The 15,126-nt window shown below is 45.4% G+C and overlaps 1 long non-coding RNA gene across 2 annotated transcripts; it reads left to right on the forward strand.

The window, feature by feature from the left end:
- The first annotated feature begins 2,616 nt into the window (after positions 1-2,616).
- Positions 2,617-9,669, forward strand: LOC148222990 (uncharacterized). Of its 2 annotated transcripts, none has more exons than XR_015805106.1 (5): positions 2,617-2,779; positions 2,857-2,986; positions 6,360-6,603; positions 8,174-8,236; positions 9,111-9,669. It is a non-coding gene; the product is annotated as an uncharacterized LOC148222990 (long non-coding RNA). The 2 variants fall into 2 exon arrangements; XR_015805107.1 differs by having other exon boundaries at positions 6,492-6,603.
- The last annotated feature ends 5,457 nt before the right edge of the window (positions 9,670-15,126 follow it).

A 15,126-nucleotide genomic window follows, 5' to 3' on the forward strand; every position in this document is an offset into this window, starting at 1 on the left:
CCCTCTACATTCACTAGGGTAGAGAGCAGGAAAATGTTGCTCATTGCTGTAAATAATGGGCTAACTTTAAAGCACATCAGTAGGTACATGTGTAAAAATGGGTTCTTTTATTGACCTGCAGGAAGAGCACTCATGAATCCAGGAGAAGCCAGTGTAAACAGTTGAGGTTTAAACTGCTTCAAAATCAGACCCATAATCTTTATTAAGCTGCTAAATGATGAAGACTATGGAAGGTATTACAGAAGAGACTTGCTGTGGCATGGAAGCATCTAGCAAGTGTGCTGGCAGCCTCTCTCAGGTATAACAGTATGTGTAAAGCATTGCCTTGCAGAGACCACAGGATTCCCATCCCAGTAGGTCTTTGAGCTCAGCACAGAAAGAGAACAAAAGAGCCCTAGCAGAGGTAACAAGGCCCTTCGAAGGAAGATGCATCTGATATGTGCATACTCTTTCCTGATGTCCTGCAAATATCTGCCAATTAAACAGAATAAATAAAATTGAGGCCAAGGTAAGAGGACATCAAGAGATACTCATGCCCAGCAGCAGGAGGCTGGAGTCTATTCTCAGTGCTTGCTAGAGAGAGACAGAAAAACCTTTTGCTCAAAAGCTTTGCTTTATGGGGATACAAAGAGAAGTGTTTTGCAAAAAACAAAAAGGAGGTGAATGCTTTCACTATGTAGGGCATGCGTGGGAAGCACGATCGGGCTGTAACTCAAAGGAGGAGTTAGCTGCTCCTCATATGTCCATCTCTTAAAGCAGGCTTTGCCCCTGGTTCCAAGGACTTAAGCCAGGAGAGAATGGTCATTCCTGAGCTAAGAACGCCAGGCCACATCTCTGCCACACTGAGCTACGTGGCTGCTTGGGAGGGCAGCATGCACCTCTCTGTGTTTCCTTCCCTGTGGGAGGGAAAGTGTATTACGCACCTGAACCGTGGGACTGAAAACACTGCTTCACAACTGCTCAACATTTGGGCACCAAAATTGTCCAAATGTTTCCTGAAGTTCTGCCTCTGCACTTGCCTGCCTCCCATGGGACAGCACTGCTGTGGGCCCAGGCAGGTGCAGTCCCTGCACAGGTCTGGTCGAGTCCCATGGCAGTCAGAGCCCAGAGAGCATTTATGCATCTTGCACAGGCACTCACAAGTCTTGGAGACAGAGACTAGGGCATGCAGTTTCCTCCCAGATGAGTACCCTGTGTCAGTGAGTGGGAGCATGCTGTGCCCATGCAATGGCTCAGTGAGCCTCTATTTCTTCCCTGTCCCTTCCTCAGACTGGCTGTCACCCAACTGTGGGGAGCAGAAGCCAGAGGTCTGAGCCTCATTTGTCAGTGGTAAGAAAGGTGAAGACTTGTTTCTTTTGAATAAAAGGGTCTTTCATTAAAGAGACAAAATATTGTCTATTAATTATTCAACTAAACTTTATTATATATCTGCTTGGTTTGCTGAAGGGCAATCTGTGCTTTCAATGAGCATTCAGACAAGTGTAATCATAGGTGATGGAAGGAAAGTGACAAGTGGAATGACAGAGGAGATGCATCAGAAACATCTCAGAGAAGGTACTTTCACTACAAAAGTGCTGGCACCCCCTGCCCCACGTAAGTGCTGAGGGAAGTAAACACTAGCAAAATCATTTTTTGCTGACAGGTCACAGTCTGGGCGATCAAGAATTTCTTTTACTCATCTCACCCTGTGAATTATTTAAGTGGACTTTGTACATGTGATACCACTGTCACACAAGCTGTTAACTTAATCCCACCCTGATGAGACAGCACCCAGCGCAAGGCACATTGTGGCCACCATCTGTCCCCAGTGATGACTCTGGGCCCTTGCACTCTGACCTCTGAGGGGATCCAATGAGCCAGGAGCAGCTGCTGCCAAGTGTTGCATCAACCTCACCATACAAGTGACCAACAAAGTGCTGAAACCCACTTTTTTTCCCCCTTGTAACAGCAAAACTTCCTTACCGTGTAAAATTGCAGTTAAGCTTTATTGAGTGATTTGTTCTGATAGAGCTCACAGCCTTTGAAAGCTCCCCCCAGTTATGTCCTAGCCAAGGGCTGAAGGGCATGCAGGGCCTGATTTTTCAAAGGTGTTTGTCTGGGATGAAAGAGAGGAAGCAGTGGCTCTCTACAAAATATCCCAAACAGCATTCCACTAATTTAAATGCAAATCAGGTAATAATACACTTAAAATCCCACTTCATTTGAAAGTCCTATTTTTGTGTCTGCATAATGCATGTCCTAAAACTGAATTCACAGAGCACCCAATTAAAAACTGAAGGGCTGTTTTTTTAATGCTGTTCTCTATAAAATCACATTCGCACCTCTTTGACACATTGAAACTTGGCTTAATGGCTTCATAAATGCATCGAAACCCTACCAAATCACAAGAAGATACTCCATACTGTTAATAGCATAGAAGAAAAAGCTCAAATTAAAACTGCACTTTCTGAATATCAGACAAACCCCTGCCCACATGAGTTTGAAGCAGCACAGTTTCTCTGTTGAGGTTTGGCACTGCTTTTTTGCATGGATCCCAGCATGCGAGGCAGCTCTACTTCTTCACCCTTCCCCTCCCACTAAGCCCACGTGGGTGGGCAGCACAGCTGTGTGCCAGAAGGGCAGAGCCACAGCACTCCTTCCTCTCAGTGTGCCTAGAAAATAAAATATACACAGCTCTCATGTAGACTGTGCATCCCAGCCTACATCCTCAGCTTTCCCAGCCAGTCACTCCTGGGATAGGACCAGTTTTTATTTCCCCAGTCCTGTGCCAGATTTTAAGGTGGGAGTCAAACCCTGCTCATCTTCCTAGCCTTTTTAAGTTCAAGACCAGACAATGATTTTTTTTGTCTTTTCTAGTCCTGAATGCGCAGGATATCATGAGACTCCACAGCAGTCTCAGTATTTAAGGATGATTTCGGGTGCTCCAGACGACAGTAGAAACATGACACTTCACCTGGATGTTACCTCAAGATTGAGAAAGTAGAAGGTAAAGAACTCCGTTTGCACTGGCCTTAGGTTGATCTCATGTTTTGAAGCAGAGCTGACTGATAATTCCTGGAGGATGTTGCCACCTGTGTAAAGGAAGAATCAGTTAAACCTACTTTTCTTTACTGTGTATCAGTATTTGAACTGAACAGCTAATTTAGCTTAATTAGAACAACTTTAGTTTGATCTCCTAAATGACTAACATCTGACTTACAATAATTATGAGCAAGCCATTGCATTTCTTAAAATGGTTCTATTTCATGGCATAAACATCACATCCCTTCCACACTAATATCAGTCTCTTTTGGCAGCCATGAATGCTGAACACTTCACACTTTGTAAACTCCTCGAGTGATCTGTGTAGAACTTTTTAGCCCTGACACATCCTTGTGTTTGCCTTGCTGATGGACACCACACCTATATATAAATCCCAACCCTGGGAGAATTAAAATTTAAGAAAACGCAAATAAATTTTAACACTTCTTAATTAACCTCACTTGCCCGTTTTCATGCATAAAACATACGCTCTAGCTCTGATTAATTACGTCTGACTTTCATCAGGTAGTAGAGAAGAAGGGTTCATGTCACTGATATATGAGAGGGTGCTCAAAGGTGCCACAGAAGACGTGTGAAAGAAAAGGAAACCAGAACAATTTCTAATTTCCCTGTGGTGCTTTAGAATTAACTCACAGCTGTTTGGGCTGCCTTATTTGGAGTTGCCAACTATTTCCAGGGCCATGGGTTGTGGAACACTCCTAGCACTTAAGGAATCAGTTTTGTGTTTCTTTTCCACAAACACAAATAGCTGCTCGTCACAAGCAACAGCCTGTGAAGGTGCAGAACGTGCAGAGGAAGCCTGAGGACTCAGACACAGAGCAGGGTGTCAGAGGTGTCAGAGGTGAGCAGACAGTGCTGCTGGGGGTGCTGACACTTTCAAACTTCTAGTCCTGGCCAATGTCAGTGATGCACCCTGGCATTACCAGGTGGAGTAATTTTTGGAATAGCCTGAAGTTGCAGGGCCACCTTGGCATGTGGCTCTGCCTGCACTGTGGTACCTGCCCCAGCTGGCATGAGCCAGGATTTCTACCTGCAGTCTCAGCAGATACTGAGAGCTGAATGGAGCAAAAGTCCGAACTAACATTCTACCCTTTCAAATCCTCATTTTTAAGCACTCCAATTAATATCTAACATGAGTTCCAAAGGCTTATTGTCTTCTAAAAAGTAATGTTAACTCACAGGGTGGATAAATATTATACAATATATTCCATGAATTTTCTGTTGTGGTTTCATAACTCAGCCAGCCACATGAAGCACAGATTATGGGTCCCATCATATGGAATGAATACTATGCAAATGTCCCTCTTCCCTCTGCTCTGGGCTGCATTATAATGATCATGCCATGCCAATTTGGGCAAGAGTCATTTTTTTTTCCGTTTTGAATCAGGACAATGATATTAATACTGAGGATAAGATTACATTAGATAAGGAGTCATGCTGTCATGCTGTCAGCAGTGTGGGTTTTACTCAGGAATTTATGCTACCTGATGCTTTGAGCAGGAGGTAAAGCAAGCAGTGGCACAGATCAGACATCCATATTGAGTCCAAAATGCTGAACAGAGATTTCTACTTGGAAGGATAATAGTTGGAGCTGGAGAAATCTAAGTAGGTACTAGAGCAGAATTAGAGAGCAATATTTACCTGAACTGATTAGGAGTCTCTAAAATATTGCTCTGATATGGTGCATGTTTAATGCTTGATGTAAGCGTGCTTCAGTTTTAAATGCTCTCCCAAACTCCTGGTGTCCCTTTCAGGCAGATTAACCCAGCCAGCACCTGCAGGGCCCTTGCACTGAAAACTCAGCAGTGGAAACAAGCTGGGAGGGCACTGGGAAGGTATTTGCTGCTGAAGCCTTCTCTTGAGCTATGACAAGCTGCCTGGTGGATTCCAGGCAGCTTCCTTCCTTTCACTAACACTCCACACAAAAGTTAATCTACTTGACTAATGGGCTGAGAACAGCTGAAATCCACGTGTTTGGTGTGGCTTTACTGTGGCTGTGTTCTCAGGTTTGGGCAAGAAAAATAAGTAGGTCTCTGTTAGTGATTTGGTTCGAAGAATGCTAGAGCCCCACAATACTGGGTGTCTTTTTATCTGAGTTTTTGCAAATTCAAGTAAGAAAATCATTCCAGGAAAGAAACTAGCAAGGAATTGAAAAAGATACCTGATGTGAATATATAATTAAAAGTCTAAGTAACCCATTGAGGGTGAAGCAGGATTGCTGTTTGAAATAACAAAGGAGTGGTGCAAAAGTTGACAAGAGCTCTCTGCAATGACAGGCGGAATAGGAGCGGCAGAGGAATGCTCAGAACCTTGTTTTGTGTGACTCTTCCTCACTTGGGTACTAATGAAGTCCTAAATTTATGAGAACTGTCAGTGCCCACCCTAGTTCATCTGTGGCATCTTGTTCTCATGCCTGTTTACCAACACAAATCTTTACTCAGTAAGAAAAATATGGGTATGAGTGGGGCCATCCAAACAGAGACACTTTGTACCCCGGCAAACGAGGAACCCAAACCCCGCACAAGCAGAGAGCCATTTGGCTCCTGACTCTGCCAATAGTTTACTTGTACAAAGTACCTTTGTACTGGGGATTGATGGCAGGAAATATAAACTCCAAAGGCTAGTGGAAACCTGGGAAATGCCAGAGGTTAAAGCCAGAAACTTTTATTAATGTGGTGATGCTAGGAAAGGAAGTGAGTTTAAACATAATTTCTGAACAAAAAGAATCTTACCACAAAGCCACAGTAGGAAAATGTGGGTTTGCTAATTTGGCTTCTTTTATTCCCCCCTTCCCCTGAGAGCTGCTAGTGCCAGCACTGGTTACCTGCCTTACCTAGGCAAGGCCTTCTGTGATGATGGGATTTGCAATCCACCTTGAGCAGGCAACTGGAAAGATAACCAGATTAGCAGTTTCTCATAAAAACACACATAAATCACAACTCTCACCATCTAACATTAGCCCTCCTGACAAGAAATGGAGGTTGTGATTAAAACTTCTAAGAACAGAAACAAGTTTGGGCTGGTTTTTGTTCTCATGAGGGTCTGCTCAGGGACTGAAGGAAGGAGAAGGTCAGCCCAGCGGGATCAAAGGTTGGCCATGCCCACGCACTGCACTTCAGTAGTTTTCCAGCACCCTGTAAAGCTCAGTTCAGTGGCTTTCCTCTGCCTGTGATGGTGGAACAGGTTTTTTTGCAGTTTTGGTTAAAAAAAAAACAAACCACACAAATTAACAAAGACAGTGTGATGGAGCAAAAATCCCAACCTGGGCACACCCTCTCATCAGGGAAGGTAAATAAACAGCTTTTCTCTATTTTCAGGTCTCATTCTTCACATTTGAGCTCCACCCATTGTACAAGTCACCCCCAAAAGAATCAGCGCAGGTCTCCTGGTAGACGTATAAAACCAGAACAAGTCAGGACGCTATCACATAGTGTGCTATACACCACCAGGTGCTCGATTTTATCAAAGGAGAGGACTTTTAGCAGGTCTCAGAAGCCACAATGTCGGGTAAGAGCTTCCAGGGACTGAAGGAACAAGCTGAAGGTGCAGCAAAAGATGCTGGTAAGAAAGATTAAATATTGTTGTATATTTGGAGGGGAACTTAGCTGCTAAATACCACAACCTGTAGCTGCATCGCTGCTAGCAGGACACAGCTTCCTCTTTTTTCTTCACTTTGCAAGTTTTGGCCATCACCTGGAGAAGGACCACAAGCCAGACATGGGTCTCAAAACTGACTAAACCTACTCACCCACTTCCCCTCTGTGGCTTCTGAGCATTGTCCAACTCTTATCACTCTCCAAAATGTTAAACTTAATATTTTTAGAGCAGTGAAGCCTTTTTTTGGTGATAACAACCTTCTATATTTAGCATTTGCATTGCTCAGGGTGGTCTTTTCTCATGCTCTGTGATGATTTTTAATCAGCTCTCCTTTAATTAAGTTGGAATTAAGCTTTGATTAACATTTGCCACTTGGCCTGTCAGTGCCTTCTGGTAATATAACTACGTTGATTGCAATGGATAGTTTGTAATGTATAGGACATGTTTCTGTTGTGTTCTTCAGCAGTAATCACCAGAATGCAGGGTTTATAAAACCCTGTATGCACATTTTTGTCATAGCAATGCCCATGCTGTAAGGCTGAGCACTGTTGCAATTGGCATTGGGCATTGGAAATCAACTTTTCAATGCAAAGCATAAAAACTTTTCCTTCAAATGAAAAAATGCAAAATGTGCATAGCTTATTGTGGCTTTTTATAGTATATTCCTTACCATGTTTGCCTGCATATTTTTCCCAGTAGCGTTATAATTTGATTAGATATGTTCTGAATTCTGATCCTGCTATCACTTCCTTGTGTAGCTGAAATGTATGAGTAACATCATTGATTATACTGAAGTTACAGAAAGTTTCCATTCATCTGGGAACGAATATGTAGTAGTCCCACAAACATGACAGAACCTCTTTCTGAAAAACAAAATAGTCTTTGCTGCATCCTGAATATATTCCTGCCACTGAAGGAGCACTTTGCTGTTTCATAAGCTATATCAGCTATCTTACAATTGCAAGGCATCACTTTTTTAATGTTTCATATTCTGGAGTTGATCTGTTATGTTTCTAGTTTCTGCTTCTCTGCTTCTATTCATATTTTGTTTGTAAAAATCTCCCTTTTCCTGTCCAGCTCAGTTTATTGCACTCGCTTTCATTTTAGAACAGGCCCCACTCCCAAACGACTCATTGGGAAAATGCACATTAGATGGCCAACCTACCGCAAGCATAATAAGGCAGAAAAATCAATAAAAGCAAGTGTAGTGTTAAATAAGCAGCTTTCAGCTAAATGTCATCATTCCAACTCACTGCTAATCTTCTCTTATCTCCTGCTTATCTGCCATTGATTTGTTCAGCTGACTGTAGGTGCCAGGTGAGTGCTAATCTCAGAGCAAGCTGCTGTGGCAGCACACAGTTCCCAGGGTGTCCTGTGAAGGGCACAGCCTCAGCCTGCTCTGTACCAGCCCAGGCACTTGCCAGGGGCACAGCCTGCTGCAGGCGTGCAGAAAGCTGACTGACGTATGGAATTCCTGGAACCAGAAAGGCAAACAGCTGGAAAGGATTTTGATTTTGTTTTCCCTTAATTACAGCAAACACATTGGGACAGGCCACTCAGGATGCAGTCAACCAGATTACAGATGCAAGCCAGAAAGGTAGGAGCAATGACTTTCAAATCAAGATGGAGCAGCTCAACACAAGCCAGAAGCGGCCAGTGCTCATTCTCCTCTGTCCCACAGGTGTCCTCAGCTTGAAAGTCCTTGGTTTCAGTGACCACTTTATATAACCTTTAACATTTTATAACAACTTTAACGTTTTTATAACAACATTTATAAATCTCACAAAAGGATTTCAGGATCTGTTGCTTAGTAGCTCCACACATGTACTGGCAGATAGCAGCTGAAACTCCCTGGCCACTGAGTCTCACGTACAGCATTCAGATACTGGCTTCCTATTTAGAAAACTTGTGGGGACAGCTCTTCCTTCCAGAGGATTAAGTAACCCTGTGTTACATCTTGCTCCCCCCACCCCAGCCCTGAGGGAAGGGGTCTGTCCAGGTCCAGCCCTACACTGGATCCAAGTACCTGCTGGTGCAGCAGCTGGGATGGAACATTACTGATCCTGCAGGTGAAAAGGTGCTGTCTAGAAAGTGCTGGCATCTTGCAGCTGAGGATTGGGAACAAGTTAAACTAAAAAGTAGGCTGATTTTTTTTTTAGTAATAATTTAATGATATTCTAAGTATGAGAGGTGAATTAGAAATTTCAGAGTCTGAAATATTTCATGAAAGCCAAAATGCACTGGCAGTATCCCCTTAGAACTGACACCTTTCACCTCCATGGATGTGGTAAGAAGGACGGGCTTGGACACCTTGATGTTAGATGGGGAGGCAGCAAAATGTCCCAAATCTTTTTTGGAGATACATCACTCATTTTTGTAGTCTAATCATTTTCACACCTCTCTTCCATCATAAGTATTAAACCATGTTGCATTTTCCTAGCTTTCTGCTTATCTTTTTCCCTCTCTTGCAGCTTTTGACAAGGCTTCCAAGACAGCACAAGATGGAGTTGAAAAAGTGGCCGGTCAGGCTGCAGAAGCAATGTCCGGCTTTGGGAAAAAATGTGGATTTAAAAAATGATGCTAATTCAAGTCTGCTTGTATAAATCTCTCTTTGGTCTGCTATTACCTACTTCTTTGTGTAGAAAAATGAAAGCTGTTTGATATTTGGATAATTTCATTCTCTTCAAATATAAATTTTTAAGGCAGAAGGTCCCCCTCATTCTTTACATAGAAAAAATACATCGTTTAGCACGTCTGCTCACAATCGTCAACAAGGCTCAAAAGGTTTCAGCAATGCTGTTGCCCTGCTCTTACAACAGTTCAGTGATTATTGCCACATTTGCTGAGTGTATTTACAAAGCCAGTGAAATTGTTCATAATTAGGGCACCAGAACAGTCATGTGATGAAACCGAGTCTTCTTCCAATAATCAAAAATTAGTTGGGGTTATATTTCTTGTCAGTTGTTTGTTTGTTCCCATCCTGTGCATTTTTAGATTAAGATAAATAAATGTACTGTAAGATTTCCACTACTCACATCATCTTGTTATTTAATCTCATGATTTTGCTGGGGCTTTCAGTGAAGGATCGCAGAGTGTCTTGCTAATCTCTGTTGCTCTTGGATTCGAAGCCCTGTGAGGTCACTGTAAGGAAGGGGAGTACTGACCCCTTCTGCAGTCTGGCAGACAGATGGAGACCAGCAGCACAGCAGTGCAGAGGAGCCCTGTGGTGTCTGTGAGTGAGCAGAGTTGTGGCATCCACTCCCTCCTCCTTTCTCCTACGCGTCTGGTGCCCATCTAAGTGTCTTGTTTCTATTATCCACAACACATCTCCTGTTAAAACTCCTGGTAACGAACCATGGTTCTTCACCCCAGCGCTCGCTCAGGGCACTGCTGTGGAGGCCGAGTGGAAGCATTGAGGTGCGAGAGATCCCTGCGGGTGCTGTGCTCTCGCTCCAGCTGAACATTATGTGCAGTTTGTGTGCGGTTTGTGTGCAGTATTTGTGCAGTTTGTGTGTGGTTTGTGTGCAGGGTGTGTGCAGTTTGTGTGTAGTTTGTGTGCAGTCTGCTGCAGTTTGTTGCAATTTGTGCACAGTTTGTGTGCGTTTTGTTGCAGTTTGTGTGCAGTTTTTTGTGGTTTGTGTGAGTGCTCCAAGGCAGCCCCAGCCAGCCATGGCCTGTGCAGAGACGGAGCCATTGCCACACAGGCAAGGGGGAAATCTTCTTGCCTAGGAGATGGAAATATTTATTTGAGATTGCTGCTTGCTGGGCAATCAGAGGCTGTGCAGCTGGACAGGATGCCCTCTTAGTGCTGCCTCTGTCAACAGAAGGCACTAATATCCACTTATTCACAGTAAGTGCTCTTACCTTGGCCTCTGGCTGTTTCTCATTGCTAGGCAATATTTCCTTTCTTTTTTCTCCTTTTTCCCCCCTTCTCTTGCTTTGAAGCCTTACCAGCTTGTTTCAGTAAGAACCTAATTTGTGTCTTACAAAAGAAACCCAAAGCATGACCAAAACCATCTGGCTGCAATGAAATGGGGCAGTCCAGGCCTGTTTGAGGTATCAGAGTCTTGCACCTCTTGACCGAGTGCTGTGGCTGACCAGGGCTTTTTGGAAGCCAATCTTTGTGAATTTGGTCCGAGGAGAGACCGGCTCATTGCTGAGCCTAAAGACCATCCTTGTCTGCAATCTGCACAAGAACTGCATGAACAGAAAAGCCTTTACCAGACCTTATAAGTAATAGACCATCTGTGAGTAAATGTAGTCCAGGGCTTTGCACAGTGTCCCTATGCAATGGCTCCTGTCATTTAAAGCTTTAAAAGCCTAAATATTTACCCAAGTACAAGCTCACAGAAAAAGCATTAGACTATTGCACTCTCAGTTACTGGGCAACCCCCAATAGTACTTTATTATTTAGTACTTTTCATGGTTACCTCCCTGATGGTGAGATCTTTGGAGACTGAGCTCTTTAGGCTTAGCATTTCAAATACTAATGCTGTGTTTGTGTGTGATTACGACCCATACACCACTTTCCATTGCACCTTTTTTTTTTTCTGCCTGCAAATCACTTAAATATTACAAAAAAACCCCTGTATGCTTGCAGATACTTTCACCAGTAAAACCTGTTATCCCCTTGCATAACAGATACTATTCCTCCTGCTTTGTTCATGAGAAAAGCAGCCCTGACTACTGGTGTGCAGTTTTATATGCCTTTATTCTAGTTGTCTTCAGTACAACTACACAGTTGTCAGCGCCCACTACCACAGTGTTGGCAGCAGTGGTAGGGACTGGACAGCCTGGCTGGAGGGACTACTGGAGGTCATCCACTGAGTTGAGAGAGGAGAAATTACTTTATCCATCCAGCCAGGGAGCACCCAGAGGCAATTCCTGACTCCTGTCCTCAGTGCAGGGATGCCCTTGTTGCTTCAGTAGCCTGATGGATGTATTTCACATCTCATTTGTCCTGAGGGTGCATGCTGTGCCATGGGCACCCATGAGTCTGAGTCACTTGCTGGCAAGTGTTTCCAGGTTTAAACTTAAGCACTTTGCTCCACAAGTAAGGTCCCTGCCTTAGTCACAGTGCTCTTTGGTCTGGAAACTTTTGGGGCTCTCTCTCACTGGTGCATCAGACAGGGACCCATGACCCAACCGAAGACTGCATCTTCCCATCCCAAGCCTCCAGATGTTCTGTAAAAGTAAAGCAGACATCCCTAGAGCTCCCAGCAGCTCCAGTGCCATCAGCCCCGGACATGTGAAGTTATCTAACACCAGAGTTCTTCATTATACTTGGTGCTGGGTGTGCCTGCAGCTGCCTGAGCTATGAAATGCTGAGCAAAGGGGATTCATGTTTCAGCCTGGCTGGGCTGCCCAGCCCGAGCACTTCTGCTCCAATGCCCCAAGAACTTCCCAGGTTAGCTGAGGGGCAAACAGTCCTCCCTATGTCCTCTTATCCTCTTCACAGCTCAACAGGCCAGGGACATGGGGGGGATGGGGCAGATTTTTGTCCTTCTCTCAGGTGAATATTGTGATTAATGGTCTAAAGGTTACCAAGAATCCAAGCTCTCTAAAACCTCCTTGCAGCTGTATTTTCCTGTCACATGTGGCAAAGTAAGATCAAGAAACCTGGAGATGAATAAACCGTTGGTGTGTTGGAAGCAGTTGCCCACTGGGATGTCCTGGAGTTGGAGCTGCTGTGCAGGCTGCATGCTCTGCCTGGGTTATGCCATTTCACCAGGCCTCAGACAATGGCAGGTGGCCCCACTCAGCCCCACTCAGCCTCTCTCCTTCCCAGAGAGGAGCAGCAGCAGCAGCTGGCAGCAACAGGACACGTGGCAAACTGGGCCCCTCTTGGCACCACCTCCCAGGTAACCATGATTGCTGGATTAGCAAAGTTGGAGAGGATATCCCAGCCACTCCTTGAAGTCTCTGGTTATGAACAATGTTGTCCAACTCCCTTCTGGAGTTGTCAGCACTGTCTGCCCCTAGGGCCCATGGCAGCAGTGGGGCTTCCTGTCCACAGGACAAGCTGACTTTTGTATCCTTTTCATGTTTGAAGTTTATTTCCCACCAATCACACAGATGGACCCTTCACTCAAAACCCAACAAGATTTGGCAAAAAAGGGCCTTTCCCCAAAACCTGCTGCATCAGGGCTGGGGCTGCCTGGCTGCGATGAGTGTAGGCTGGGGAGGCTTTAAAGGGGCTGTGAGAGGATTCCCAGGGGAGCTGCTGGCTGCAGACACAGTGGGCAGGCAGGGCCCGGGAATGTGAGGCCACGGTGGTGGGGAGGGTGGGTAAGTGTTGGAGCTGTGGGTGAGTGTTGGTGTTGTGGGTGAGTGTTGGTGTTGATGTTGTGGGTGAGTGTTGGTGCTGTGGGTGAGTGTTGGAGCTGTGGGTGAGTGTTGGTGTTGGAGTTGTGGGTGAGTGTTGGAGCTGTGGGTGAGTGTTGGTGTTGGAGTTGTGGGTGAGTGTTGGTGCTGTGGGTGAGTGTTGGTGTTGTGGGTGAGTGTTGGTGTTGGAGTTGTGGGTGAGTGTTGGTGTTGTGGGTGAGTGTTGGTGTTGGTGTTGTGGGTGAGTGTTGTTGCTGTGGGCGAGTGTTGGAGCCGTGGGTGAGTGTTGGTGTTGGTGCTGTGTTGAGTGTGGGTGCTGTGGGTGAGTGTTGGAGCTGTGGGTGAGTGTTGGTGTTGGTGTTGTGGGTGAGTGTTGGTGTTGGTGTTGTGGGTGAGTGTTGTTGCTGTGGGCGAGTGTTGGAGCTGTGGGTGAGTGTTGGTGTTGGTGCTGTGGTTGAGTGTGGGTGCTGTGGGTGAGTGTTGGAGCTGCCAGTGCAGCAGTTGAGCCTGGGAGATGAGGGCCCTGCAGGCCGTGCCCGTGGCCAAGGTGCTGGGCTTTGTCTCTGCTCTGCAGCTCGGTGTGTCTGCCCGTGCCTGCTGGTGGCTGAGCTCAGGCCGCATTTGTGTTTGTGGCTCGGCAGCTCCAAGCCCTGCATTCGGCTTGGCCCTGGCATCGCCGGCCCTGCGGGGCCAGGGCTGGGACCGGGCCGCCCACAGGACGAGCCCTGCAGGGGCGACAGAGCCAGGCCCGGTCTCGGTAGCCCCCGCGCAGGAACGAGCGCAGCTTCTCGGGCCTGTCCCTGTGCTGGGGAGGGTGAGGGGCTCAGCAGAGCAGAAGTAAGTAGAAGTAGAATGGTGCAGGGGCTCCATTCCAGGAGCTGTTGAATGCAGTTACCCAGATGCGTTCCTGCGATGGCAGAAACCGTGACACGGAGTGCACCCTAATGTCAGTCTAAATGCATGCGTGATCAAAGGCCGGGTGCTTGCAGGGAACTGACCTCCTCATTGGTTTTCCATGGCTTTGGTCTATATGTAGTGAGAGAAAATGGGTCCTTTTCATATTTGAAAAGTGAGGTGTATTTTAATGCTGTGTGTTTTCACTCTGTGAGGCAAACGTCATGTAGGGAGTGTTGTGATGGCATGTACTCCTCTTCCATGTTACAATTCAATATGTACCTGCAGTGCATTGGTGTAATGTAATTGGGGTTGGTTCTGTAATTTTATTTCTGCACTGATGTTCACTGGAAAGCCAGTGCTGGTGCTGTACCAGTCCACACTCATGGAAGTTGCTCATGAACTAATGTGGCTTTCCAAAAAAAAAGCTGTATTTGCGGTACTGGAGTGAGTGAGAGTGGGAACCATTCTTCACTTTGGAATTAGGATATGATGCGGAGGGGTATTTCCAGTGATAATGTAAACACACCTCGGCAAATACACAAACCTGTTGCTGACTCTGAATCTTGCTCTCTTCATACATCTCGCTGCTGTCAGTAACTGGAGCAGCAGCAGAACAGGACTAGGAAATTGCAATTTCCTGTGAACAAGGCTGGTCGTGGGTAGTTGAGGATGTCACAGGGAACAATGTGTACGTTTTACTGCTTGGCTGCTGTACAAAGAATTTCCACTGGTCAGATGCTGGTCTGAGTTATCTGAAATATTTCTGGGTTTGTTTTCTTTTTTCCTGCATTGCAGGTCTGTTTTGAACTTTGTCAACAACCCTCGATTTGATGTCAGTTTAAAACCAATATTGTTACTTTCCTTCTGGTTTTTTTGTGAGCATATTGTGGTAGAATTTGCTTTCAGATGTGGTGAATAATCCTTTCCCTGCTGTCAGAAGATAAAATGAGAAAGGGAACCCCTCTCTACCCTCAGTAACTTCTATATGCTATTTAATTGATATAAAGTAGGACTTTGTGGTCTGTAAAAATACTGCAGTGGTGGGAGGAAAACAGAGCTTTTACTGTAATGCTGGGAAGGGACATTGCAGAGGAACTGTTGTTCATGAAGTGCCATGCCTGGCATCAAGGGACGCCTTCCTAGAGCCTGCTGTGGTGGCAGCTGTAGGATAAAGAACAGTTTGATAAACAAACCCTTGTTCTGAGGTAGATCATGCATTTTCACCCTGTTTTCAGCAATAATTATTTGATCAACAGAGTGAAACAC

Source organism: Sturnus vulgaris, chromosome 8 (assembly GCF_052056855.1).
Source record: "Sturnus vulgaris isolate bStuVul1 chromosome 8, bStuVul1.hap1, whole genome shotgun sequence".
Classification (NCBI taxonomy): domain Eukaryota; kingdom Metazoa; phylum Chordata; class Aves; order Passeriformes; family Sturnidae; genus Sturnus; species Sturnus vulgaris.